This window comes from Hakea prostrata, unplaced genomic scaffold (assembly GCF_041222555.1).
Source record: "Hakea prostrata isolate BN-2017 unplaced genomic scaffold, UWA_Hpros_2 contig_77, whole genome shotgun sequence".
In the NCBI taxonomy this organism is placed as follows: Eukaryota; Viridiplantae; Streptophyta; class Magnoliopsida; order Proteales; family Proteaceae; genus Hakea; species Hakea prostrata.
The window spans coordinates 92,785-116,301 of NW_028291196.1; the positions used below are offsets into that span (position 1 = coordinate 92,785).

A 23,517-nucleotide genomic window follows, 5' to 3' on the forward strand; every position below is an offset into this window, starting at 1 on the left:
CTCCACAAGTGATTTAAATTCAACAGTGGTAGTATGATTTCAGAAACTGAAAATTCAAACCAAAGAAAATTAGTACCATATCATCAGAATGTTAAAGCTGGGACCGTTTGAAATTTGATTAATCTACAAGATGTACAAAAAGTTGTATTTTTCTTTCTTTGAGTGAATCGGGCAATACGTATCAGTTCGGAACTTACCAATATTCATATGGGGCCAACCGGCCAATACCATATCGATTGCATAGTACATACAAGGGGTACTAACATAAAGTTCAAAAATCCTTTTTCTAAGGAATATTGATGGTAGAACTATCCAATATTGCTGGTATCTACTGATACCAAATCCAATATCATATTAGTTATCGTGTCAATAACACCTGCTCCAATGCCATGCACTAAAACCATGCATGTAAATAGAGATAATCTAACATGATTTACTTAAAAATTATGTTTAAGAGTAAATTAATTTTTAAATCTCTACCAGCAATAGTTGTGTATTTCTCTCTAACACTCAAATCCAATACATAAAATCCATGGCTGTAGGCCTGCAATTAAGGGTGTAATTTTGGCGTTGATGGCAGATCTAAATTGATGTTGTATCAGACCAATTTAATCAACTCCACTCCAACCCAAACGAACTGGTCTAATAAGGTTTGGTCCAACAAGAGTCGGATTTAAATAAGTATTTTATTTTGGTTTTAATTTTAGGGTTCTATTTGTTTTAGTACTTGGACGTGAGAGGTTTTAGATTTGGTTTGGGATCTTATTTGGATATAGATTTCAATTAGGATTTCAGCTGAGCTTCTCTCTTAGAGATCATTGCCTCATGTCAGCAATTCTCTCCTTTCAAATTCTCATTCGATAGACCTACTCTTTGATGGATGTCGTCGAATATTACATAACCTGCTACTTTGTGTGGTTCTTGTGTAATAATGTTTTATTCAATAAGAAAAATCCTAACTTGATATGGATCAAGGGACATAACCTCCTGGAAAGAGGACTAGTTATTGTTGGATATATATTCCTTTTTGTTTGTAAGAAAGAGATTTATTTATTATAAGGTGAAACCTCTATTACAACCTAGTCCTAGTATATCAAACAAAAGAAACCAGCTAAGATGTGGGGGTGGGGAAGTGATAGTTAGGAAGGCATCTTGACAAAGAACACTATCCTTCGCTAGAGCATCTGCCACCATGTTAGCCTCACGAAGAACATGCCTGAAGGATATAGTTTCGAATGAGGTCGAGAGATGTAAGATATCTACTATAATTGGGAAGACCTTCCAGGGTGCTTCATTTTGATTATTTTTCATGATACTAATGAGAGCTTTGGCCCACAATATAGCTTGTCTGATTGTCAAAGTTTCTACAATTAGGATGTTCTGAGCTTCAATTCCCCGACCAAAGCAGAAAAGCATATGTCCCCGATGATCCCTTGCAATTCCTCCATAGCCAACGACCCTTCTATCTTTAAAAAGGGATCCATCGACATTCAATTTAATGTGGGAAGGAATTGGAGCCACCCATTTAATGCGATTGCTAGTGTTATGACTTTGCACTTTCTTGGGGTTCTGGCTATAGAAATGAAGGCCTTTCCAAATCTAAAATTTCACCTAGGAATGAGAGAGTCTTTCAGTTGAATCATATTGAGTAGTATAGGCTTTCCACATTAACCATAATGGTGTTAAATTGACAATCACTATCTCAGTAGCCGTCCCGTCATGCCATTGATTCACCAGCTATATTACTTTCTCCACCAAGATCCCTTGTATATTCATTAAGGGAAAGTGTAAAGCGTCCCAAACTGTATGTGCAAGAGGGCACTGAACGAAGATATGGTCAGGTGTTGTTTGCTCCTCTCCACAGTGTAGGCAACAATTGGAGCATGTATATCCTCGTTGAATTAATAATGAGGCAGTAGGTAGCTTTTGTAGAAGGACCTTCCATAGAAAATGATTGACTCTTGGATGTAGGGGCACTTTCCATAATCTCTTCCAAATGTTAGCTAGTGTGGTAGGGCAAGTTGAGTTACTTATGGCCAGCCTATAGGTTGATCTAACTGAGAATGTTTCAGATGTGGTCCAATGCCAAATCAATCGGTCAGTCTATGCTGAAACTAGTAAGGGAATAATAAGTATCTTTTTTATTAGATCTAGTGGCCACCACTGCTGCAAAGTATTTTTGTTCCATGAATGATTGCGTAGGTCAATGAAGTGTGCCACTTTGGATGGGGCAATAGTAGCAGAAGGATAACAACCTAAGTCTATAGCTATATTTGGAATCCAACTATTTGTCCACGGATTAATCAGTTGTCCATCCCCAACTTGCCACATGATTCCTTTTTTAACTAAATCTCGACCCAGTAGTATTGATCTCCAACCCCATGAATTAGATGGTTTAGGGGAGACATCTAAAAAAGAACAATTGTGACAGTATTTCTTCATCATCAATCACCCCCATAGCGATTGGGTATATATTCCTTACATAGGAACGTATTTGCTATTCTATGGATGACCTAATTTATGTTCATCATACCACTCTAATGTGTGCAAGATTCTATAATCCTGAATTGAAAAGAACATGGAGGATTACGGGGCTAACTTTTGAAGACTCTTTCTAAGTTATTTATATGGGGAAGATAGAATCTAATATTTTTAGAAGAAGTTGCCATTTTGCCTTCGTTTGAGGTTGGATCACGCCCAACTTCTCTCGGCCCAAATTACTGAAATCTAGTGTAATGAAAAAACAGTCATTAATCTTTTAACTAAACCTGGTAAACTAGGGTTGGCCTTTGGCCTTTCGGGTTAACACAGATCTTACCAGATATTGTGAATGTGTGGAGTGGGATTCTCTTTTTGGACCTTTTCGACATAATTTTTGTGCAAATGGTTACTAATATAGAGATACAATCCCCACAAGGAAGCAATAATAGGATTGGGGAAAATGTACGTCCCTCTGACTTCTGTATAGGACCATTATCCTATCAATTTCTGACAAAGAAATTGACCATCATTTTCTTGTAGATATGTGACATGTATCTCAACATTATATCAAAAGATTGAGGTCCATTTACAAGTCACATCATTTAAAATATTGATAAGACTAATAAATGGATTTCAACCATTTGATGTTATGTTGGAATACATGTCATGATGTCATACATCTACAAGGAAATGGATGATTTATTTTTGACAAGGAAATGGACTAGATAAAATTCATTTCTGTATATACTGTTTAAATCAAGGATATCTTCTTATTTTTATCCATAAATAAATAAAATAATAAAATAAAACCTAGAATTATGTTTGTGTGGCAGTTCTGTGAGTATGACTACTTCTTCCCCTTTTCCTCCTCTTCTAATCCTTCTAATTCTCCGTCCACCATCGCCCACCAATGCATCCCTATACCAGGCCTGCATCACTTTTTTTTTTGTTTTTTCTTTGATGGCGGTATTAGTCCATCGATAATTAGACTGTGTAAATGAAGCTTGAAGGGCCAGATTTGAGGCCCAGCCAAGCAAGTCTTCATTGGGGGCCGGTGTTCGCATAAGGACTGAGCTGTGGTTTCTACAAATTCTGTTTGTGTGTTGATTTGCACTCATCGATTGACGAATCCGTCTCAGATTCGATTAGGATTTTCATCAAAAATTCAATATAAAGCAATCAGTTAAGAGTAATTAATTTTCTCTACGGGGAATATAGAAAACATCAACACTATAGCCATTTTCAACGAAAACAGAGAGAGACAAAAGAGGGTTTGGGGTAAAAAGGAAAGTAAGGATGAAATACCTGGTTTGGATTTTATGACTTGTTTCATCTCATCAACACATTCTTCGATCAATTAATAATTCCTGAGAAACACGATTCTTTTTCGATCAATGAATGATTCCTGAGAAACACAATTCTTCTTCGATTAATGATTCCTGAGAAATACGATTCCAAAGAAAGCAGTTCAGAAAACCACTGACGCTGTGAAGCGAAGCAACATGGACAGTGAAAGGAGTCTAAACCGGTGACGTGCCGAACGGACGCGTAGAATAGATTAGTGTGTTGTGGTCTCGTGCGTGAGAGACGATTGCAAATTAAGGGGTTCCTCCGGCTTCTTTTAATTGTAACCTTTGATTTGGCATCGAATTGATCAGAAACATCCATTGAATTCCAACGCATTCACCGGCTGTCTGATAATAATAATAATAACAAAAAAATATGTCAATGGTGGGTTAGTTGAGCGGTTAAAAGTCCAAACTCGATCGTCATCTCCTTGTAAATTAAAATATAAAACATAATGCAGATTCTTTGATTGAGACACGATTCCAACCAAAATGGAAAATTCTGGAATGGAATCACTTTTCTTTTATGCATGATGCCGACAACTACCACCGGTGACCCTCTATCAAGGAATCAAGTTTTGCTACCCTCAGCTCCCAGCAATGTTAGAAGTGGAACATGGGTCAGTCTTCTCCATAGCCAAACCGTGAGGGAAGCTGTTACCTCTATACACTAGGTGCCACCAATACAAGATCAAGGTGAACTGATTGCTGAGTATGACATCGGTGATATCATTGATGAACCTGAGCGGTGGGAAGCAACTTTGGTGGGTTATGTTTTCGGCCCTCTGCCATCATTCACCGATATGTGTAAGTTTGCAAAGGAGACATGGGGGAATAGAGGTAATGTAGAAGTCTTTGCTTCTATAAATGGTATTTTTGTTTTTCTGTTTCAAAACGTGGAGTTAAATCAAGAAGTCCTTGATGAGGGTTCTTGGAGCATTGGATCTAGATATCTCATTCTCAGACCTTGGTCACATGATGCATGATAAGCATGCATTTATCATTATTTATTTGATTTAATTTCTCATACTTAGTTAATTAAAAGAGAGCTAATTGAGTATTTTTGTGTATTTTTCAAGAATAAGGTGATTTTGATTATTAGAGATAATGTGGAGCAAAGTTGGCAAATATATTAGATATTGGTGGATTTTAAATCATGAGATTCAATCTTGCTGCCCAAGAAATCATAAATGCTAAGATCCAACTTAATTAATGCAAGGAGAGCATGAACTTTACCCAAATTGGAAACAAGTGGAGGTCCAAGGAACAAAATTGGTAATAAGATCTGAAAATCGGATAAACAAACCCACATTAAGTATTTTGGTCATATCTCTCTCAGATGAGCTTGGGTTGTGGTGCTTCAAGTTGCTATGGAAAGACAACGAAAATATCTACAACTTTCTAGCTTTGCGTTTTTCCAGAATCCAAACGAATAAAAGTCGAATTGATGGGTAAAGAGAACAAATTCATTGTGTGCAGGATAAAAGAGAAGCTAGCCACAAAGAAAAGGAGAAGACGGTGAACGCGGATCTTGGCCCTCATCTCTCACATTGCTCAAGAAGAAGACCACATCTCTCTCTCTTTCTCTCTCTCTAAATTTCATCTCTATTTGTTTTATGAAGTTTGTGATAATGAGTAGTTAGTTCCTTTTCTTTGGGATGTAGAAGAACCAATGCTTATTTTATTAATTTGAATGTTTTATATCTTCTAGTTGATTGTGGGGAATATGGGAATTAAGATGGTCGTGACTTGCTTAAAGAGAATTTATTACATGCTGCTGAATTGGAAACTTCTCATGAGAATAGTAATGCCAATAAAGTGATTGAAACCCTTTCATTAAATGCTATCGTTGACCAAGGAGTGGATTCTCTCCCCATATACAACAATCAAGTTAATTTGGCACTTATGGCACAAATCCCGAGGATTGGGGAAGATTATTTGGTTATCAATCATAGTAATCGGGTATTTATGGGTTTGAATCCTATTTTTGAAAATATGCCAACTGACAATTTGGGGGTCCATTCCAACTTCAACGGCTACGGCGACGTCATGCATGCAGTTACCAAATACTAACCCAGGTGTGAGTGATGGGTCTAGATAGCCTATTCAATCGGATGTCAATGCGGATCGAGGTAAGTCTTCTCTTAAACAAAAGAACTCGGTTGGTAAAGTAAATGCGAACCAGTTCCAACTTTTGCACTTCGATGACAGTTTCCAAGAGAAGCAAGACTCAGTGGGGGATGATGGTGTGGAGCATAGACAACCTGTGGGTGCTCCGTCATGGTGCAGGGACAGAAGCCCAGTTCGAAGGGACTGAGTGCTTTTTTTTCTTCTCTTATTCTAAATTTTATGATGATGAAGCTTGGTGCGTGGAATACCCGCGGCTTGAACAATGTGGCTAAGAGGGTTTCTGTATGTGAGTGGGCTATAAAACATCAGCTCACTTTTCTTGGACTTTTGGAAACTCGAGTTAAGGCGGTTAACCTCGATGCTGCTTTAGGTACTTTTGGAAATAGATGGAGGGTTTTACATAATTTACAAAATATGGAAGGCTGTCGTATTTGGGTGTTTTGGGATGACTCTATTATTGATGTTTTACCTATATTCACCTCTAGTCAAGTTATTCATGTTAGAGTCACCAAGAAGGGGTTGGATTGTACTTTTGAAGCCTCAATCATTTATGGCTCTAATGAAGCTTCTGAGAGAGAGATGCTATGGGCAGATTTGTTAACTTTGGGCTCGGTAATTGAAGTCCCTTGGATTACTCTCGGATATTTTAACACCGTGTTGCATCCTTCAGAGAAGCATGGTGGCAGGCTGTGACAGAAAATATGATCATGCCTTTATCTTAATGCATGTGTAGCAATGGGCTAGTGGATCTAAAGTTTACAAGGGCCTTTTTCACTTGGTGCAATAACTTCGTCGGCGCAAATAGAAAGACTTCTAAATTGAATCGGGTTTTGGTGAACCAGCTTTGGTCGGTGGAATTCCCTTCTTCTTTTTCTCACTTCCATCCCCAAGGAGTTTTGGATCATAGTTTCATGGTAGTTTCTTTGGGCGAAGTTGACAATAAATGTGGTCCTCAGTTCTATTTCTGGAATCATTGGGCAGACCATGAGGATTTTCTCGCTTTAGTTGAAAATGTTTAGAATCAAAATATTCAAGGCAGACCAATATGGGTTCTCATTCAAAAGTTAAAAGTTGTCAAAGAAGTTTTCTTGTGAAATCCCCCGGATTTCTACCCCTTTAACCCGTGGTTTCATGACCGAGAAACCGGGCCTCGAGTCGGCGACAACTGTGAGCCATTCAAGTCATGCCCGAAGGATTGGAAATGGAACCAATGTTGGCGGATGACCCTTGTGATGACTCAATAACTCTTCTAGAGTTTAAGTGAAGAGAGAAGATTAATCATGATGGTGTAAAAAGGGTGATTTTGGAACATCCATAGATTGGCAATGGAGAGTCTGATTGATACGAATAAGGTATCCATCGAAAATCATCGAAAGACCTTTCCAACGAGCTAAAAATCACCGAATTCGGAGTCTGTTTGGGGGTCCAACCATGGATAGTAAGTCGGGCCGGTTGCTTGAACCAACACCCCCACCCCATTTTCTGTTTAGGGGCAAAAACTGGAATTTTGGGTTTTTAAGCCCTATTTTATGTTTTAACTCATTTGTAACCGCATTTCTTTATGCTAGAACAAGGTTAAGGCTGCGGAAAGAAGAGAAACCAATGAGAAGAGCGGTTCCCATCCTTCCGAAGGTGATTTGAGATTCGAATCTTCGCGAAAACATTAAGAAATGTTTAGTTTTCTTTAATCCATCTCTTATACATGGTTTTGGGAGTAATTTCTCTTCTCTTCTTTTGTGAGATCTTGAAAAGGAAGAGTGTTAGGTATCTTGGATGATCATCTTTTCTTATAATAATGTTTCCCTTGAGTATGGGAGTAATGGTACATTCGCTTGCAAAAGATTTTGGAATTTTTTACTCTCCAGGTCACCCAAGGGTGATTTAGGAGAGAAAATTTGGGACTTTTTTATTTTGGTCAAATTGGATCAAATTGAAGGTACCTATAGGATCCTTTTGCTGCCAATTAGGCTTTCTCAAAGTTTCATTTAGTTTAGATTTCGAATTGGTGGGGAATTAGAGATCATTCACTAGTGAGGTTGAGAACTACCTTTTTTCTAACCTAGTTTTCAGATTTGGATTTTCGTGGGAAGATTTTGGGATATCCTTTGAAACCCAAATTAACTCTAATTTGTGATAATTATTTCTTTTGCATAAATAGGTTTATGTATCTTGTATCTATAGTCACAAAGCTATGGGAAGGAATTACTGATCTTTGGAGAAAAGAATCTAGTTGGAAGGTGAGGAATATACTTAACCTTATCTTGCATGTCTAATTATGTTAATTAATTTTTATTATTGATATCTTGACTTGCTTTAGCATTATCTTGTGATTATGTCTTATATTTTTCAATATCTTTGAATGGTGATATGAGAATGTATGAGGTCGATGAGATTGAATGCATTGAGTTTTCCTTGTTGAATCCTAAATTATTGATATGAAAATATATGGATGATGTTGAATTAAATTACTCCTTCTATTTTATGTTGCTTACTAGGGTTGTGGGTTCACCCATTGTCCTAGTGACATAATATGATTGTTTAGATTGTGATTGGGAATTGAGAATGCCCTTTTGGCATTTATGTCATAGGACACCAGAGGAGGCGGTATGATACGCATTCCTATGGTGCCCTTGGCGCTTTCTCTGATTATTGGTTGACATATCCAGAACATGTCTAGAAGTGTTTGGTTAGGTGACCTCATGAGTACTACTATCCTTTTGGCAGGGGTATTGAAGCCAGTTAACCCGTGATGTTAGTGGCTGGGTTTTGTGTGTCAAGCAGGCCCACTATCATCATAGAGAGGTAGGGTTGCATATAATAGATAAGAGCTCATGGGCGCTCAAGATCGGTAACCAACCCGTGAGATGACATAGACAGCATCATGTCCATTATATGTGGATGACCACTGGGTTAAGGAATGGGATCCAACAAATGCTTTCCGTTGAGGATTCCATTCATAGGTGGGAAGGTATTGAACCAACAAAGCACTAGGTGTGAGGGGAGATATCCGGACCATATGTAGTACGAGACCGTATGACTTTGCATTGGGCCTAAGATTATCCTAGACATGCGCCAGATCTTATACCAATGGTGATGTGATAGAGTGGTGAGCTAATCCCCAACCATGGCTTGATAAGACTTTACCCAACAACCGCGGAGAACCCAACAGACGTGCTTGAGTATCGTGAGGTAAGAGTGACTGAGACTGCCCAAAGGAGACTGGTGTATGACTTAATATTAGGAGCATAATATCATAATCATTCATATATCATATCATTATCATTAACTACATTATTGATATTCATGTTATATGTGTAATGTGGAATCTTGTGAATGAATGCATGATATGATGTTGAGTTGACCTCACTGAGTTATGTTGAACTCATTCTTTTTATATGTCGTTTTCTATTAGATTATACTACAGATTATGAGGACTTCTTCCAAATGGGGGATTCGTTGCCGACATATCTTCTTGAAGGAGTGACCAAAGAAGAAGTGGACGCACATGGAGCTTCATATCAGTGTTAAGACTGTTATTATGGAGTTGGTTTCCATTAGAGAATTAGTTTGGTTTACTTTCCACTGTGAATAAAACTATCCTCTTTTCTTTTCAAAACTCTGATGTTATACCTTTTGATTTGAAGTAATGGATGATTGTAACAATTATTTTGGCTTTGATAATTTTATATTTGAAACTTGATTTATTCTTGTCCGTTTGATTTTATTATATCATATATTGTGTGGAATTGTCACTGAACCTAGGTCTTGCGGTGTATCACCCCCACGGGTATTCGGGAATGATCGGATCCGGCTGGGTGGGGTGTGACATTTCAAGTCCTGGCATCAGAGACACTACCATAATCTTGATTCTCAAATCGCAGTTTTGGAGAAAGAGGTTGAAGCTTTGCAAATTTAGTTAGGGCCTGTTTGGTTACATGAGTCTGGAGATTTCAAATATCTAGAAATTTCAAATCTATGGAGTCATAATTCATGAAATTAACTGTTTGGTTGTGGAATAAAATTTTTGGATTCATCCTAAAAAATATTTGGTCAATGTGATTTTTGTGAACGCACAAATGTGCAGTGTTTTTATAGTGGCAATGAAATCTCTGGATTTCACCCCATACCCATAAATCTACAGATTCACGTTTTTAGTGTAAAAATATAAATCTCTAGATTTCATGAATCCATAGATTTTCACAACCAAACGGGTATAAGTCTCAGATTCATGAATCCAAAGATTTGAAATCTCTTGATTCATGTAACCAAACAGGCCCTTAGATGGTGTTGTGGATAATGATGGCCTTTCCCTCCGGTATCGTACTGCCTCGACCCACGTCCAACATCTCATGTATGTTTGTGAGTCTGAATTGAGGCAGAACGCTAAGGCAAAGTGGTTACAAGAGGTTGCTGATAATCTTGCTTTCTTTCACAATTGTGTCAAAGCTCCCATAAATCTACAGATTCACATTTTTAGTGTAAAAATATGAATCTCTAGATTTCATGAATCCATAGATTTTCACAACCAAACGGGTATAAATCTCGGATTCATGAATCCAAAGATTTCAAATCTCTGGATTCATGTAACCAAACAGGCCCTTAGATGGTGTTGTGGATAATGATGGCCTTTCCCTCCGGTATCGTACTGCCTCGACCCACGTCCAACATCTCATGTATGTTTGTGAGTCTGAATTGAGGCAGAACGCTAAGGCAAAGTGGTTACAAGAGGTTGCTGATAATTCTGCTTTCTTTCACAATTGTGTCAAAGCTCCCATAAATCTACAGATTCACATTTTTAGTGTAAAAATATGAATCTCTAGATTTCATGAATCCATAGATTTTCACAACCAAACGGGTATAAATCTCAAATTCATGAATCCAGATATTTGAAATCTCTGGATTCATGTAACCAAACATGCCCTTAGATGGTGTTGTGGATAATGATGGTCTTTCCCTCCGATATCGTACTGCCTTGACCCACGTCCAACATCTCATGTATGTTCGTGAGTTTGAATTGAGGCAGAACGCTAAGGCAAAGTGGTTACAAAGGCTGATGATAATTCTGCTTTCTTTCACAATTGTGTCAAAGCTCCCATAAATCTACAAATTCATGTTTTTAGTGTAAAAATATGAATCTCTAGATTTCATGAATCTCTAGATTTCATGAATCCATAGATTTTCACAACCAAACGGGTATAAATCTCAGATTCATGAATCCAAGGATTTGAAATCTCTTGATTCATGTAACCAAACAGGCCCTTAGATGTGTTGTGGATAATGATGGCCTTTCCCTCTAGTATCGTACTGCCTCGACCCACGTCCAACATCTCATGTATGTTCGTGAGTCTGAATTGAGGCATAACGCTAAGGCAAAGTGGTTACAAGAGGCTGATGATAATTCTGCTTTCTTTCACAATTGTGTCAAAGCTCACCAAGCCATAAATCACATTAATTCAATTCAAAATCAAGTGGGTGATTGGCTGATAGATGAGCTGGAGATTAGGAATAAAGCAACTGGTTACTTTGAAGAACAAGGTATGGGGACCCCTCAAGTAGTTTGCACTGATCTTACATTACCCAATGATTGGCACCTTGATTTTATAGAATGGAGCAATCTTATTCGACCTTTTACTCGAGAAAAAGTTCAAAAGGTGGTCTTCGATGAGGACAATCAAAGTTCCCCTGGCATGGATGGTTTTGGCGCTTATTTTTTTAAGAAAGCATGGCCTATTATTGGTGATGATCCCTATAATACCATTCTTGATTTTTTTTTTCTTTCTCCACAGGCCTTTTCTCCCTAATCAAGTAAGGCTTTCTAAATTTACCTTGATTCCCAAAGGGGAGATCCAGAATTCTTTCAATGATTACTGACCCATTGCGGTGAGTTGATTTTTATATAAATTTATTGCCAAGCTCATATCTAACAGACTCAAGTCAATGATTCCCAGGCTAGTTGGGGAAAACCAGACTGGCTTTACAAAACGTAGGCATATCACAGACAATATTTTGGTGTGCCAAGAGCTTCTTCAAGGATATCACCTTCATTCGGGCATGTCTCGTTTAGCTGCAAAGGTGGATCTCCGAAAGGCTTCTAACTCTGTGCAGTGGAGTTTTCTTTTTCACATTTCGTCTTCGTATGCAATTTCCTCCTCTTTTCATAAATTGGGTGGTTCAGCTAGTAACGAATACTCATTATGTGGTGTTTTTAAATGGTGCTCAGTCCCCTTGCTTTACAGTTAACAGGGGTCTTCAGCAAGGATGCCCTCTTTCCCCAACTCTGTTTAATTTGGTGCTTCAAGCATTTACTGACGCTCTATCTGTGGCTGCCTACTCGGGTGAATTCAAGTATCATCAATTTTGTGAGAAGCCAAAAATTACTACTATATGCTTCGCTAATGATTTGTTTATTTTTGGTAGATCCTCTGTTGCAAATGTGACATGTCTTGACAGGGTCTTAAGCGACTCCTCAACAAAATCAGGTCTTCCGGTGAACAGGGATAAATCAACAATCTTTTTCTCCAATACTCCCCAATCGATTCAAGAACCCTTTCACCAATCTTTTTTAGGTTCTCGATTGTTGTCTTGTGATTCATTATCTTGGTGTTCCTCTCACTTCGAGGCATTCTACTCCAACGGACTTTGCATCTCTTATTGCCAAGGTGGAGGGTAGGCTTAATGCTTGGAGGGCAAAATCTTTATCCTATGCGGGGTGGTTGACGCCGATTAAATCCGTCCTTTACGGCATTATTGGGTATTGAGTGCAGTGTTTTAAGTTACCTCAAACAGTGGTGCAGTTCTTGGGATGATCCATGGCTTGCTTCTTATGGTGGGGTCCTCGAGAAAGAGGGTGAATTAAAGTTTCTTGGCAAAAGATTTGTAGACCATTCAAGGAAGGTGGCTTGGGCATCAAGGATATTTCCATTTGGAATTTGGCAGCCTTGGCGAAGCAAATTTGGCTCATATGCATGAATTTGTCATCTTTGTGGCAAACCTTTGTTCGACATAGGTGGTTGAAGAAGAACACTATTTGGTCCCTTCCTCTGCCAAGTAGATGTTGTTTCTCTCTTCGGGCCATATTGAAGGTTAGATCACTGATTATTCATAAGATTCGGTACTTAGTGCATGACGGATCCACCATATCAACTTGGTTTGATCCATAGTTGGAATCGGGTCCACTTTATAGCCATGGGTTGTTGGTGTCTACTGTGGTTGGCAGGGAGCCTCATTCTCGCGTTTCAGACTTGATGGGTGATCATGGAATGTGGAATGGAGAGGTAAATGATGGTGTGGTTTGTCAGAAATGGCATGAAATTTCTAAGATGTCCATATTTCGTTGTTTGAAGTGGGATAAGCCAGCGTGGACAACCAGTTCGTCAAGTGAGTTCACTATTAGTTCGGCCTATAGTATGATTCGTCAAGCAGGTGGAGAAGTGGATTGGTATAATGTGATTTGGTCTTCTAAAAATCCAAAACAGTTCGCTTTTGTTGCTTGGCTAGCCTGCCTTGAGCGCCTTCCTACCAAGGATCAATTAATCTCATGGGGTAGGAAACTGACCCTACTTGCTCATTATGCCAGTCGATAGGAGAGTGGCATGCTCATATCTTCTTCTCCTGTCCTTTCCCATTTGGCGTCTGGAGCCGTCTCATGATCCTTCATGGACTCAAGGATCCTGGTCCTCTCTCGTGGGTGGACGCTTTGCAATGGTGCATTGAGCATTTTTGAGGATCCTATAGCTTGAATGATGTGAGACAATTCAGCTTTGTTACCATGATTTACTTTCTGTCGTAGGAAAGGAATAATCATACCTTTCAACAGGGTTCTCGGTGTGACCTCGACATCTTTTACTTAGTGGCTAAGATGATCCGATTACGGTTTCAATTTACAAAGCTAAGGGTGGAGGATTGCCCGAGACAGAGACAGTTCTTCTTTAGTTGGGGAATTTATGTAACAACCCCCGTATTTCTAACCCGAGATCCATATTTCAGGTCCGAGAACCTGAAGGTCTAGTCGGATAAGTTTGTGGAGTGTCCAGATAGAAGTCCATGATCTATACCCTGAACCCATGGATCTGGATCCTTTGTCTGAAGAGCCTGCCTTGCTTGGTATTTGGAATTCTGGAAGTCAAGTGTTGTTCGGAGATGTCCGGAATGAAGGTAAGATCTCCCCCATCTCTTCTTTAGGGCTAGGTTGGCCTTGGTTATCAACCCTCTAGCAAAAGCACCCTTGTATGGAAAATTACATGAGGGCGGTTTCTAGTGGTGGTCGATCAAACCAAGCGACCGCTGGAGCGAACTGCCCGGTCTATTTTTGGAGTTTTTGCCCTATTTTGCCCCTTGACTTCTATAAAAGGTAACCCTCGGCTAAGTAACGAATATTTTATTCGTGGTTGCTAAATTTGGAGGTTAGACGGCTGCGGGGAAGTTTCGAAAGTGGATCTGGAGTGCTGGCAGTGACTTGGAGATCAGTCCTTCCCTTTTTCTGGCTTTCTGACGTGAGGTAATGAATTTAACCTTTATTCTTTACTCTCTTTGTCTGTTAATTTAGTGTTAACCCATCCCCTCGTCATGGTGGTTACCCTCTTTGATCATTGTGACTCTCTTTCCAATCTACTTGAGATGAATTATCCGTAAACAAAACCCTGTTTTCGTGAGAAGGATAATCCAGTCAAGGGGAGAGTTCTGGGTAACCCAATGATGGTAATTGCTAGGATTTCCTTCACCCTTTGGCTTTGGGAGTATTAGATTTGAGACTTAGGTCATGATTACTCGAAATTCGGATTGAAAATGAGTGATCAGAAGCCTGAGTTTCGGATTGAAACTCTCTGTTTTTGGGGCAGTCACTAGTGGCGGTCGCTCAACTTAAGCGACCGGCTGGTAAACAGTGACCAAATGACTTTTGGTTCTGATTCTCTTTGATTCAATTAACTTATATAATATTGTAACACTGTGTTTAGGTATACTCTGTTTGAAAAAAAAGACTTGTAATAGTTAACGGATCTCTTTTTACGGACAGTTTACATATATGCAGGTAAGGACAACCCATCCTATCTTTTGAATAGACTTGAAATATGCTAATCTAGTGTCTATTAGAAATTGTATTTCTTTATATATGCTGCTGTATTCATGTCTTAAATATAAATCTTGTTATTTTACTGCTGTTTGTCTTGTTTACATACATACTGTGTTGATTATGAATGTTATGTATTGATGATGATTAGTATATGGTTCTGATGGAAGAGGTATCTCTTTTGGGATATCTTAGCTTGGGATATCAAAAGGCTGTGGAATGGGACACATGCCTGCTGATGTCTCCAGACCTGTCATGATTGTTTGATGACATTATTAGGTAGAGTCTAGAATTGCATGGCTAGGTACCCCACATGCTACTACCCTTTTAGTAGGGGGATTGAAACCGAGTGACCTGTGATGACAGTGATGTGACATTGGTCCACTGTTAGTGATGTAAATGGTAGGGTTGCATATGTTAGGGTTGGGCTCATGGATGTCCAAGGATCAGACGGGGTGTCGTGAGGAATCATGAGAGCATCCGCCCCAATAATATGTGGATGACCATAGGGTTAAGGAGTGGAGTCCAACAGCGGTAGCCAGTCCGTGAGGATTCTCTCTCCTAGGTTACGAAGGATATTGAAACGAGTTGGTTGGTGCCATAGGGGATGTATCTGGACTTCGTGTAGACATGTAACCAGTATGACCTTGCATTGGATTAGAAACCCCGACATGCGCCAATACTCATTACCAATGGTCGTGGTGAGAGAGTGTTGACTTAACCCCAGCCATGGAAATGAGAGCCGGGGGGGGCCTCCCCTTTTCGTGGGGGGCCCGGGGGGGGGGGGCGGGCGGGGGGGGGGGGGGGGGGAGGGGCGGGGGGGGGGGGGGGGGGGGGTTGTATTAAAAGTGAGAAAAAAGGGGGGGCGGGGCGGGGGGGGCGGGGGGGGGTGGGTGTGGGGGGGGGGGGGGGGGGGGGGGTCCACAGCCCGAAGATCAGGTATCGAGTGATCAACCTCCCACATAAACAATAACATAATCATGAACAATCATAATAAAAGTGCGGAAGATAAATCATAGATCCAATAAAGAAAGAATGAATCATAAATGAATCAGAATAATAGATATAATCAGAGTATCAAACAGATAAGTAAAGTGAGGCAAAAATCCCACTTTACAACCAGCGGAAAAGTAGCTCTAAAGAGAATAAACTAAATAAAATCTAATCCCAGTAGCTAGTACATTGGGTAACTAAATTGTTCTCCACTTTATAGACAACATCCTTGTAAGTGTAAATCTCATAAATGGCACAAGGACGCTTCCACTCAATGGTCGGACTAAGCATCGTACGGAGCATAACCACTCGCGGGATCTTCGGAGTAATTGTGGTAACCGCAATCACCTTCCCGGAGATATGCCTCTTCGCCTTGCGCTTCTTCATAGGGACCGTCATAGTACTCAAGACTGCAGGATAGTCTAACAACATTGTACAATAAAGGAATGAGTTTCAAAGAAACTCGAAGAAGGCGATTAAAAATCCATAATAACATAAATGGCAGGATTCCGAACAAACATAAATGCAATATGATATGAGACAAGCAATGAATGAATGAATCTAACTCTATGTATGCTGGTCTCTATTGGCAGACATGCTTTAAGTCATAGCACCGTACTTCATTAGGAAGGTCCACTCACATCCTCAACCATTAAAGATATCTTGGATTCTCTCACGGATCATTTCACCGGTCTTGAGCAGCCGATTGGTAATGGGTCCTTCATCCCTCAGGACAAACCATGGCAGGGGGTTAAGTCAACACACTCTCTCACAACCATTTGGTATAAGTATCGGCGCATGTCGGGGGTAAAACCTAGGCAAATGCAAGTCTTCTACTTAGTTACATCAAGTCGGATCCAGATACTTCCATTCCTCGTCCCCGACGATCCTTTCCGGTATCCTTCACACTAGAGTCCTCATAGTCCCTGACTACGGACTCATCAACCCTATTGATCATCCACATATGGTAAACGGGAAGCTCTCACGTCCTCTCACGGGTTGGTTACCGGTCTTAAGCGCCCGTGAGCCCAAGTCTAACCATATGCAACCCTATCAATAAATGGCCCCCACAATGTGATTCCTGTCCTCTCACGAGTTGGTTACCGGTCTTGAGCGCCCATGAATCCCCATTGCTACCACGGGTCGTTCGGTCTCAATACCCCTCCGATTAGGGTCTGACATAACAGGACAGCCTAGCCAAACACTACTAGACAATCCTAGATATGTCATCCAACAGTTTAGGAAGGTGTCCAGAGGGCATCTCCGGAAACATCCCATAATATTCCCGTAGTAGTCCAAGAACAGAAGTGTCAAAAGGACACCTCTCCTTTCCAAACCATACTTAAGCATACACATGCATCAATTCATATCATCACATATATGGTAACTTCATATACGGAAAGAAAGCAATAATTACAATCACTTTTATAACATTGGTAAGTAAATCATACATGAATCAATTTAATATGAATAAGTAATGCTACTGTAATCAAAGTTATGCAACAGTAGTATATCATTGTAAGAATCTAATTTAGGAATCATATCTATGATATTCAAATATAGAAACTAGATTCATGCTATCTATGTAATTAAGGAAATAACCATCCTTACCTTTTATAACTTGCAAAGGGATTCTAAGAATCAAGTAAGATCTTGGCAAACTTGAGAAGAAGGTCCTAAACAAGTATATACAACATATTAGGAAAGATCCCTAACAGAAAAGATACCAAAACATCCAACACAGACCAATTCCGGAGTTCTTTGTACTCATTGGTCGAGTGGATTGGTCGACTGGTCCATCGACCAATCGATCGACCAATGCAGACAGTAGCCTATAAAATCAGAGTTTTAAGATATGAAATCCGAATTTGGTGGTTCAAAAGGGTACTAATCAAGGGTAGACTACAACAGTAGTATTCTAACATATAGGGGGCCTCAAAACATCAATCAAATCAAGATATCAAGATCCAAATTAGGAAACAAAAAGTTACCATAATTAAATCAACCATGGATCTTGATGAATTTGAAATAGAAAACAAAGACAAGAACAATAGGAGGATGGATCATTGCTTCAGGTAAAGGTATCATGAAAACATACTTAGATCTTCAAGGAACAAGGCTTAGAAGCATAAATCTAAATAAGGAAATAAAACCTACCATATATGTAACTACCATGCATCATGAAGAACACATAGTAAGGTAGAAGAGAACACTAGAGATCTATAGATTATGGATCATGGAAGGAAAACACAGTAATTAACTACTAACATGATCAACATAGAAGATCCAAAGAGATCAGAATTCAGATTAGAAGTTTAACAAAGATTAGATCATGGTTTGATCATGATTCCTTCAAAAGCTTGCAATGATCATGGTTAAGATCATTGTTCTAGCCTCAAATCCTTAGGATGATCATGAGAACATGTTCAGAGATGTTTGCAACAGAGAATGCAGCATCTCTTCTACTGTCTCAACTCAAAAAGGAAAGAAAAACAAAGATGGAGGAGAAGAAAAGTGAGTAGACATACCTTTTGATGCAAAAAGAAGAGTTTCGACGAAGATCCGTCAAGAAAACACCAAGGATGCAAGAGAGATGACTTGCAGAGGTCTTTGGTTCGTTCCAGAGAGTTTGGAGGCAGCAAATACGAAGTGGACTCGAGATTGGACTTAAATAGAGCAAGAACAACCTAATTGCCAAAGACAAAGACTCATTGGTCGAGTGGATTGGTCGACTGGCCCATCGACCAATGCCGACAAGCAAGACCAAAAACGAGGGAATTGAAGGTCCAGATCAAATCCAATCCTAAAGGGGTTTTGCACACAAGTCAAGTGACTTACCTAATAGGTAGAAATGCCTTCAAACCAAGATAGAGAGCACTCCAAGTCCATCAACTAATCAGATCTTCATCAGGATTCAGTTTCCAAAAATAGAACCTCATCATCAACTTTCATGGATTCAAAGCCAGACACCAAGTCCTCCACTGGGATGGCCCAAAGCTGACTTCTTACTTTACTTCGGGTCATCGGACCTACAAATAACAAGGTTTCCGGGTCAAGGTTAGGGCTGGGTTTTACACCTGCATAGTTAGAAATCATAGTATCATTCATACTTTGCATTCATTCATATTATTTGTGCATTTTGGCATTGTTGGATAATTGATGGGATTTGTGATTGTTTCACTGAGTTCTTTAGAACTCATGCATTTATTTTGTATATGTTTATAAGCCTGCACAGAAGAAGGAATTGTACAGGAAGATGGACTAGTTTCCTTTGAAGGAACCATCCCGTATGAAGAAGATGTGGCACCGTCAGTGGGAAATGGAGATAGCATGTACGGGAGCTCCTGCTGGTGCATGGAGTGCGCTTATCGCACCTATTGATGGTCAGAGATGGAAGGTGGTCAGAAAGTTTGCTCAGCAAGTGGAGAAGAACTGGAGGACACCTTATCTTGAGATTCATGAAAAACACTATTTAAACTTAGAAAAGGAAACTGGGAAGAAATTGATATAATTATGTTGTTTACTTCCACTGAACTCTTATTCATTTTTATTCATTATTTCTTTCCTTTATTATTGTTATTGGAGTATTTGGACTCCTGTAATTCCTTTAATTCATTTATTGAACATTTGTTGCTCTTGATTATCTTTATTTGTATTTAATATTGTTGATAGACTAAAACCGTGGATCCTATGGCGGATCACTCCCACGGGTTGTCGGGCGGGTAACCGAGACCGGCAGGTGGGGTGTGACAATTTCAGTTTCTTTTGCCCAGATCAAGAGTTCTGTCCATTATTGGCTACCACCACCATGGGGTTGGATCCTGATCAACTGTGACGGTTCTCTCCGAAGACATATTGGAGGATATGGTGCTATGGCTCGAAATTGCAAAGGTGATATTATTTTTGCTTGTTCTAGCGGTTGTGCTAATGTGGGTGTTTTTCATGATGAGATGCTTGCAATTCGGTGTGGTTGGCAGTTTGCTCGACAATACTGTTATAATAAGGTTTTGGTGCATTCAGACTCCCAAGTGGCAATTAGGACCTTACTGGGTACTTACCGCCCACATTGGGGTATATTACACATTGTTCAGAATACTCTTCACTTGAGATCTTTGTTTTAGGAGTGTATTTTGGTGCATGGAGTTAGGGAGACTAATAGGTGCATGAATTATTTAGCCGGATTGGCAACGGCAGACTAAGAAATTTTGTTGGATCCTCTCTCTTTGCCTGCTCAACTCTCTCAATATGTTGTAAAAGAGCAGTAGGGTCACAGGTTCTTTAAAACCTAATCTTGTATTATTGTATGTATTCTATTTATTTTTATTAATATAAAGTCTCATTTTTTCCAAAAACAAATGGAGAGAGGATCCAACAAAATTTCTTGGTCTGCCGTTGCCAATCCGGCTAAATAATTCGCGCACCTATTAGTCTCCCTAACCCCATGGGGAGGTCTTGGGTTCACACCTATCCAGTAGCACCTATATTGGTAATATCCCCCCCCCCCAACCTCTAATATAGACTCGCCGAATACAAAAAAATAATAATAATAGAAAAATAAATACAAAAAAGAATGTTCCCATAAATTCACGTGCAATTTTATACTAAATAGAAAATTATAGTTAACCGTTTGATTTTAAATTGAAAAAAAAAAAAATTCAATAGTCATTTATTTTTTTTGTTTTCTCAGCCACTTATTTGGCATATTAATACATTATTGTGCACAACAAAGAGATCTAGGTACATAGTGGAAGAAGTTTTTCCCAATCATACACCCACACTCACAAGAATGTAGGACCAGCACAGTGTCAAGTTTGCCCACATTAGGTCGAACAACATGGGACCCACACTCTTGTGAATGTGGGTGTATGACTACATGGGTAATAGGGTGCAGCTGGACTCCCCCTTGATATAAAGCTATTGATTCCTTCAAAAAAAAATTTTAATTTTTGTAAATAAAATCCATAAAATATGAGTTTTAAATTATTTTTTTCCCCTTTTCTGATAGCCAAAGAGAATAAACTAGATAGGTACACCATTATCCTCCCATGGATGCCTTCCAAGCGGTGGATATCATATATTGCATGAAACTGGAAGTGTCATCTAAGTTGGTGGTGAAAACTGAAAAGTACCCTCCTATTTATCAAGTCCAAGTATAGGGTAGAAACTCATAGGGGCAAGGTGTACTAGGCAGAGGTAGCACAGACTTAAGTAAGGGGCAATTAGTACAAACACATACATCCTTATATATACATAATTGTTGTGTATCTAAAGCAGCAAAAAGTTCGTCTAGCATGGCACAGAGAGTAGAGATTCCACATGCATCCCAGCAACCAGCTTTAGAGACCAAACATGATCCATTTGCAACAAAACAGTAGCTCCAGCCTTTGGCACTTCGAACTTCATTAGTTATACCTGCCGATCACAAAATTGGGGTTTAGTAGTAGGCCAAGTGGGTGGAAAGATAGCATCAAAATGTAGACACAAGTTTTTAGTAGTTGGAACGGATCGAAAATCCATATTAAATAAAACCCAAGATACTCGCTTTCCAAATGTGTGAAGACCATGTACAGGCACAAAACCTATGCCATTCAGACTCTGGTTGATGTCCACAAAAAGGGCAAAGAACAGATACATTAGAACCCCAAAAAGCAACAATAGTATTTAGGAACAACCCTGAGTCCCAAAGACGCTAGAAAAACAGTTTGTAACGTGGAGAATTTTGAGTTTCCAGAAAAAACGCCACCACCCAGTGGATGGAAATTCGAAAGGACACAAAAGAGAATGGAATATGGTTTTGGTAGAGGTGGAAGGTGAGTTGGACGGTTTAAAGAACCATTGATCCGCCTAGTCAAAGAGGTAAGACCCAAAATAGCATAATGTAAATGAGGTGGGAGAATATCTATATTAAAAATGGTGATGGAAAGCAGAAGGTTGGGAACTTCCAAAGGATAGATCGTATCCAAGGGTTGAAAGAAAAAATCAGGGTCCTTCCATTCCCAGACTAGCATACACATTAGAACGAAGAAGAGGTAGAATTGATTTAATTCAACCCCAAACACGAGATCCAGGTTTACGATCAAGTGAAGGATCAAAGAGGGAGGTCTTTCAAAACTATTTTCCTTTAATAACACGGGCCCAAAGGGAATTAGATTAAGTAAGTAATCGCCAGGTTTGCATGAAAAGGAGAGCTTTATTTTAAGCAGCAGACCTGCGCAAACCTAAACCACCCACAAGCGTTGGACCAAGCAATACGGGTTGATATCCGGGATTGGCTATCCTTGCCGTACCAGAATTTAGCAAAAGCATAATCTAATTGACGGCAAAATGGATTCCAAAATAGAGAACAGAGCCATTGTCACACCTCTCCCAGCTAGATCCGAACTCACTTGAATATTCATGGACATGGGTGGAATTAGGATTCAACATTGGAGGGGGACCAAAGAATAAAAGTCCAGATAACCTTCCCATTGTGGAAACACTAATGCTTGCCACACATACTATGTGGGCCCTTATAAAACTCATTGGGGGTCCCACCTCAGAATTATTTTATTATATTAAAGAATAGGCCCACATATTTTGTGAGGCACACACATATTTGAAAAAAATAGGTATATTATTGATAATGATTTTTTTCCGACAAAATATAGCGATATTCAAACAACAATACAAAAATAAAAATACACATGACTTCAACCTTAAATTAGATGCAAACCAAAATTTTCTTTGGTAAAAGATGCAAACAATTTTTTATTTATTTTTAGGTAAGAAATGCAAATCAATGGTAGTTAGTTACCTTACTAACTATAGACATTTTATTCACAATATAAAATCAAATAGAAAAATTGTAGAAGAAATAAAGAAACAAATAATACAAATCAAATAAAAAGAATAAAAAAAAAAAAAAAAAAAAAAAAAGAGAAAAAGGGAAACGATAAATAAATTGAGAAAGAGAAAAAGAAAGAGTACCTAATTGGGGAGAAGATTTTTTGTTTTCTTTCAAATATTCCTTAACCCACGCTCATAGAAAGGGAAGAGAACAAATAGGAAGAAAGAAAGGAAAGAGAATAAATAAGAAGAAGAAAAAGAGAGAGGAGATATGAGAGAATAAATAGGGATTGAGGAGTTAGTTTTTAATTAAAAATGACATTTTGAATACCTAATAAGATTTTTTTCCAAAAATTTCCTTTAACCCACGTTTATAGAAAGAGAAGAAAACAAATAGGAGAATGATGGAAGGTAGTTCATGATATACTTGGCCTTGAGTTCTAAAAGTGTATATACCCCTTCTTCCATTTGTTAGTCATTTATCTACATGAACTCCAAAAAAATGTGTATCGTAAGGTTGTATGAATCTCTATTATTCAACAGCCTCAAATGATTAGGAGACGAATAAATTTTATACTTCATTCAAATTGCCGGAGATAGCATATAACACTTCCATTCGAGCAACAAAAGAAAGTTTTTGCATTCAAAAATATTTGCATAGAGGAACATTTTTAA

At 39.0% G+C, this 23,517-nt stretch overlaps 1 protein-coding gene across 1 annotated transcript in view; it reads right to left on the bottom strand.

Annotated features, from left to right (window-relative positions):
- Positions 1-23,517, bottom strand: part of LOC148998978 (uncharacterized) — a 52,982-nt gene that overhangs the window by 3,562 nt on the left and 25,903 nt on the right. The window lies entirely within an intron of this gene.